Genomic DNA, 6,357 nt, shown 5'->3' on the forward strand with positions numbered 1-6,357 from the left:
CTGGATGAAGTTAACGTGCTCGTTGGGTACTTTGTCGATGCGGGCATGTATTTTCATCTCAGGAACCGGGTGCCTGGAAAGGTAATCGGAAAGGTTGCTACTTCCTGCGGTGTGCTGCACATCAAACTTGTACTGTTGAATGCGTAGAGCGAGGCACTCGGTGCGGGCAGATGGTGATGATCTTGGGTTTCCCAGTACGCTCACTAAAGGCATGTGATCAATCAGCAAAAGAAAGTGAATTCCACAAAGATAAAGGAGAAAGTGTTCTATTGCCCATACAGCTGCGAGCATTTCACGTTCTATTTGGGAGTAGTGGCTTTCAACAGGTGTGAGTGCTCTACTTGCATAGGCTATCACTGCAATGTGAGGATAGCACCCAGTCCATGTGGACTTGCATCTACTACCAGTTCTGTCGGCTTGGATGGGTCAAAGTAAGCTAGGGTGGATGCATCAGACATGGCTTGCTTAAAGCTCTCAAAAGCATTCTGCTGTCATTCTGTCTACTCCCATGCAACGTTCTTTAATGTCAGTTCACATAATGGCTGTGTGAGATCGGCTAGATTTCTCAGGAATCCGCCTGAATAGTTGATCATGCCTAGCAGGCTCTTCACTTCTTACGGTGACTCTGGTGTTTTGATTTGTAGGAAGGCTGCTATCTTCCTGGGATCAGGACGAATGCCGTCAGCTGAGAAAATAAGTCCAAAGAAGTTCAATTCTTGTTGATGAAAGTGACACTTTTTTTCGTTGAGTGTCAGTCCAGCTTCTTGGAGTCGCTGCAGAACGGCTTTCAATGAGGCGTCATGCTCTGGTTTTGTTTGTCCAAAAAAACAAGGATGTCGTCACTAACATTCAGGACATTGGGGATGCCATTAAGCACTTGGTGGATGGTGTTTTGAAAGATTTCAGCCGCACTGCTGATGCCAAAGTTGAGACGTTTGTAGCGAAACAAGCCAACATGTGTTGAGAAAGTTGTGAGCTGCCTTGAAGAAGTGTCAAGTTCCAACTGATGATATCCATTCTTCAGGTCGAGGTTGGAGAATACTGTTGCTCCATTCAAGGCAACAATGATGTCATCCACTGTCGGACACAAATGTCGTTCACATTGAATGGCACTGTTCACGACACGCATGTCAGTGCAGATTCGAATTTTATCAGGCTGATGTGGTTTAGGCACAATGACCACAGGGGACACCCACGGTGTAGGTCCGATGGCTGGCTCTATGATATCTTCTGACAGGAGGCGTTCAAGTTTTTTTTCTGTGGCATCACGTAAGGCAAACGGAATACGCCTGTGTGGTTGTGCAACAGGTGGGACTGTGTTGTTCACAAAAAGTTGGATGTGCTGATTTTTGAGTTTTCCAACTCCACTAAACAATTTGGGGAATGCTTCCATGATTGACTTGTCACCTGGATTGTCAGAAACTTGGCACGTGATCTGGACAAGCCCCAGGTTGGTTGCTGCTGTGAAGCTTAAGAGTGGTGCACAGTTTCTTGGAATGACAAAAATGTCTTCTTCAATGCACTTATCTTTGTATCTCATTGTAACAGAGACTTTGCCCAAAAGTTGAAGTGGAGACGTTGATTTGTATGGGAACACTCTAATGGATGTTTCTTGGGTGTTCACATTTAGGCGAGAGCTCTTGAAGTCGTTTTCGCCAACAGTTGACACTGTAGCACCTGTGTCAATTACGAAAGTGGCTGGCACATTGTTGACAGTGACAATAGCCTTTGGAGATGAACTTGCTTGAGGGGAAGTCATGGCAACAAAAATGTACTCTGCTTAGATTGGTGCCACAGGTGGCTGCAGGCTCTGTAGTACTTCAGGCCTACGCTGTCCGTGCGATGCCAAGCTGACGTGAGGCCGTGAAGCCTTGAGATTTCAGCATTGAGCATAGCCATCTCGCTCCATGAACAGCTTTCGTGCATGCTGTCCATAGAAGTGGCCCATTCGTCTAGGCTTTCGCTGTCTGCTCGGAGAATGTCGGGAGGCTTGCCGTGAGATCGGGCATTGTCGGTGACTTGGATCGCAGTGTTTTCGTTGACCCGTCATGTGGTGTTGTCGCTGTCTGTCGCGTTAATCGTATTTCTGGCTGATCCAATTTGTCGTTCCAGTAGTCGTGCCATCATTTGCATTGTAGTTGCGAGCATCGTGAGCTCCGTTGTGCCGTTCACTGTCTCAGTTCGTATGGTCGCGGATGTTGCACCGAAAAGCATGTTTGGTTGCAGACCCCGATGTAGGTCTTCTTCACTCTCGTACTCGTCGTTGAATGTTGAGTGCTTCGTTTCGCCTTGTTTAGCCATGCCGGTCGTTCGCTCGTAACGGGCGACTTGCTTTGTCGTCGGGAGTGGGACGTCGTTCGCTGACACCGTGGAGGCCGGGAACTTTCCGATACGATTTCGTCCCGTGTCGTTGACCTCGTTCAGCTCTGTCCTCAGTCTGTGTGAACTCGCTGCATCTTCATGGTCATATAGCACGTGGCGTTGCCATATCAGCCGTTGAGTCACGGTATTTTCCGGTTGTGTGTCCGCGTTGGCTTCGTATTGTTACGGGGTAGTTCCGCTTGGGATTGCAGAGAGCGGACACGGAAAACAGGGCTTTAAAACCACAGGCGTTTACTGCAGGCACCAGCCGACACTGCTCGACCGTCGTCTTCTTCACAAAAACTCAAGAGCTTCTTCTTCCTTGCTTATACATGCACCGCCTAATGTAACACTACCCCGCCGGCTGAAAAGCACCGTCCCGGTGCGTACTAGCGTCCAAACCAGGGTCCGTGTAGTACGGCTTGAGGCGTGCAACATGGACCGTCTCAGTGCGAGGTGTGGAGGTATGGCGTGCGAGATGCAAGGGCACAATGTCGTAGGTCACTGGAGTCACTTGTCGTAGAATACGGTAGGGGCCTGTATATCGTGGCAAAAGTTTTTCCGAGAGGCCAACGCGGCGAGCTGGGGTCCAAAGCAGCACGAGAGAGCCGCAAGAATACTCGGTGTTGCGATGACAGGAATCATAGCGACGTTTCTGGGAGTGCTGGGAGGCTGTGAGTCGGTTGCGAGCAACAACGCGGGCAACGTCAGCTCGGGCTATGGCGTCACGGGCATATGAGCTGGCAGTGGCGACTGGAGGGAGCAGGCTGTCGAATGGAAGCAGAGGGTCACGGCCGTATAGAAGATAGAAGGGGGAGTAGCCGGAAGTGTTGTGACGCGACGAATTGTATGCAAATGTCACAAATGGCAGCGTGATGTCCCAGTCGCGGTGGTCATCAGACACGTACATAGACAGCATATCAGTCAATGTCCGGTTAAGGCGTTCGGTAAGCCCGTTCGTCTGTGGATGGTAGTCAGTCGTGAAAGAATGACGAACGTTGCACAACCGTAGGATCTCGTCGACTATACGCGCAAGAAAGCAACGGCCACGGTCGGTGAGCAGTTGGCGGGGAGCTCCATGGACGAGTATAACGTCGTTGAGGAGGAAAGCAGCGACATCGGTTGCACAACTGGTTGGTATTGCTCGTGTGACCGCGTAGCGTGTGGTGTAATCAGTGGCCACCGCAATCCATTTGTTCCCCGATGCGGAGAGTGGAAAAGGCCCTAGAAGGTCCAGACCCACGCGAGAAAATGGGTCTATGGGGATGTCGATCGGCTGCAGAAGTCCAGCTGGTAAAACTAATGGCTTTTTCCGGCGTTGACAGCGGTCACAAGCAGCCACGTATCGGCGGACTGTGCGGTAGAGGCCTGGCCAAAAAAACCGACGGCGCACACTGTCATATGTGCGAGAGACGCCTAGATGACCCGCTGTCGGAACGTCGTGAAGCTGTTCAAGGACGGCTTTGCGTAGGTGCTGAGGGACGACTAGTAGAAGGTCAGGGCCATCAGGTCGCATATTGTGCCGGTATAAGGTGCCGTCGCGGAGCACAAACAAACGAAGGGCAGGGTCATGGCGATCGGCGCAGAGGCGACTGATAATTTCGCGAAGCTGAGGGTCCTGGCGTTGCTCACGGTAAATGTTGGAAAAGTCAGAAATAGAGAGCACGAAATCGTCATTGTCACATTCAGGTTGGCTTGGCGGGTCGACTGGATGACGGGACAGGCAATCAGCGTCTCGATGCAACTGGCCAGACTTATAAACTACTGAAAAATTGTACTCCTGAAGGCGCAAGGCCCAACGTCCAAGGCGGCCAGTAGGGTCTTTGAGTGTAGAAAGCCAACACAAGGCGTGGTGGTCAGTGACTACGGTGAATGGCCGCCCATACAAGTAAGGGCGGAACTTCGTAATGGCCCAGACGAGGGCTAAGCACTCACGTTCAGTGATGGAATAATTCTGTTCGGCCTTAGAGAGGAGTCGGCTGGCATAGGCGATGACTCGAGGGGAGCCGAGCTGACGTTGTGCGAGAACGGCACCAATGCCATGACCACTTGCGTCGGTGCGTACTTCTGTGGGTGCTGATGGATTGAAGTGAGCCAACACAGGCGGACGGGTGAGGTGGGCAATAAGAGCGGCGAAGGCGGCCGAGTGTTCGTGGCCCCAGGAAAAGGAGACCTCTTTTTTCAGAAGCTGCGTGAGTGGACGGGCGATTTCCGCAAAGTTTGGTACAAATCGCCGGAAGTATGAGCAAAGTCCGAGGAAGCTACGCACGTCGCTGCTAGATTTCGGTATAGGAAAACCACTTACAGCGCGAATTTTGTCGGGGTCCGGCTGTATGCCATGGGTGTTGACCAAATGTCCGAGGATCTTGAGTTCCCGGCGACCAAAGCTACACTTCTTGGAGTTCAACTGAAGGCCAGCTCGTCGGAAGACGCCAAGAATAGCCGAAAGACGATGGAGGTGGCCCTCAAAGGTTGATGAAAATACGATGACGTCATCGAGGTAGCACAGACATGTGGTCCATTTGAACCCGCGTAGTAAGGAGTCCATCATGCGCTCGAAGGTCGCAGGGGCATTACATAAGCCGAAAGGCATCACCTTGAATTGGTAGAGTCCATCCGGGGTGACAAAAGCCGTCTTCTCACGATCTCGTTCGTCAACAGAGATCTGCCAATATCCAGAACGGAGATCGATGGAGGAGAAGTAGTTGGCACCATGCAGGCAGTCGAGGGCGTCATCGATCCTAGGAAGAGGGTACACGTCTTTCTTTGTTATCTTGTTGAGGTGTCGATAATCTACGCAAAACCTCCAGCTGTTGTCTTTCTTTTTGACAAGTACTACCGGAGACGCCCAGGGGCTGCTCGACGGCTCAATAATGTTGCTGGCCAACATTTTGTCCACTTCTTCCTGAATGATATGGCGTTCTGAAAGAGCAACTCTGTAAGGCCGTCGGTGAACAGGGCAGGCATATCCAGTATCTATGCGATGTGTGACGACGGACGTTTGGCCCAGGGATCCGTGACCGAAATCAAAAATGTCGCTGTACGACCGCAAAAGGCTGGCAAGGGCACTGGCATATTCGGGACGCAGGTCAGAGGCAACCATGGCTGAGATGCGGTCCTCCGGACTATGTGACGAGGCAGGCTGTGCAGGTACCTCGGCGCGACGGTCGGACAGCACTGCAGAAATAGTAAATGTGGACAAAGGTGACAACTCGGCAAGGTAAATGCCCTCCGGGAGAACTTGCGAGGACACGCTGAAGTTGAGTACGGGAATGTAGGTAAGGTTGTTCTCGACGTGTACAATGTTATGAGGTAGGGCGATGCTGTGTTGTAGAGTGACGTCGGTGATGGGGTTGACAACGTAGTCGCCGTCAGGAAGGGAGGGAAAAGGTGACATGGGCACGTATACTGCCGCCTCGGGAGGTAGGCAAGTAAATGTACTGGAGCGGAGGCGAGGCTGGGAATGGTCAGCACTAGGGTCGTGAACACAATGGGGCAGGGCTAGGCGCAGAAGTCCGGAGGAACAGTCGATGAGAGCGGAATGGGCTGTTAAAAAGTCTAGGCCTAAAATGACGTCTTGAGGACAAGTAGTAAGGACGGCGAATAGCACAGGTACGTGCTGGCCGGCGATGCTAACGCGCGCAGTGCACATTCCGATGATGGCAGCAGTGTTTCTGTCAGCAACTCGAACTGTAGAGGTGTTAGCGGGCGTAAGAACTTTTTTGAGGCGCTGGCGGAACGACGAACTAAGGACTGAAATATGGGCTCCAGTGTCAATGAGAGCGGGCACAGGGACTCTATCTACGAGGACATTGATCAGGTTGCGGCGTGGTGCGATGGTCGAGACACAGTTGGCTGTCCGGGTCGGTAACGCAGCGTCACGTCCGGGCACTGCGTCGCCTAGTTTCCCGAGTAGGGGTCTTGGTACGTTGGGGACAAGCTGCGGCGAGGAGTAGGTGATCGGGAACGGTGGGCCTGTGGCGATGGCGAACGGCT

The sequence above is a fragment of the Amblyomma mixtum genome, chromosome 2 (genome assembly GCF_055824585.1).
Source record: "Amblyomma mixtum isolate Tamu chromosome 2, ASM5582458v1, whole genome shotgun sequence".
Lineage (NCBI taxonomy): Eukaryota > Metazoa > Arthropoda > Arachnida > Ixodida > Ixodidae > Amblyomma > Amblyomma mixtum.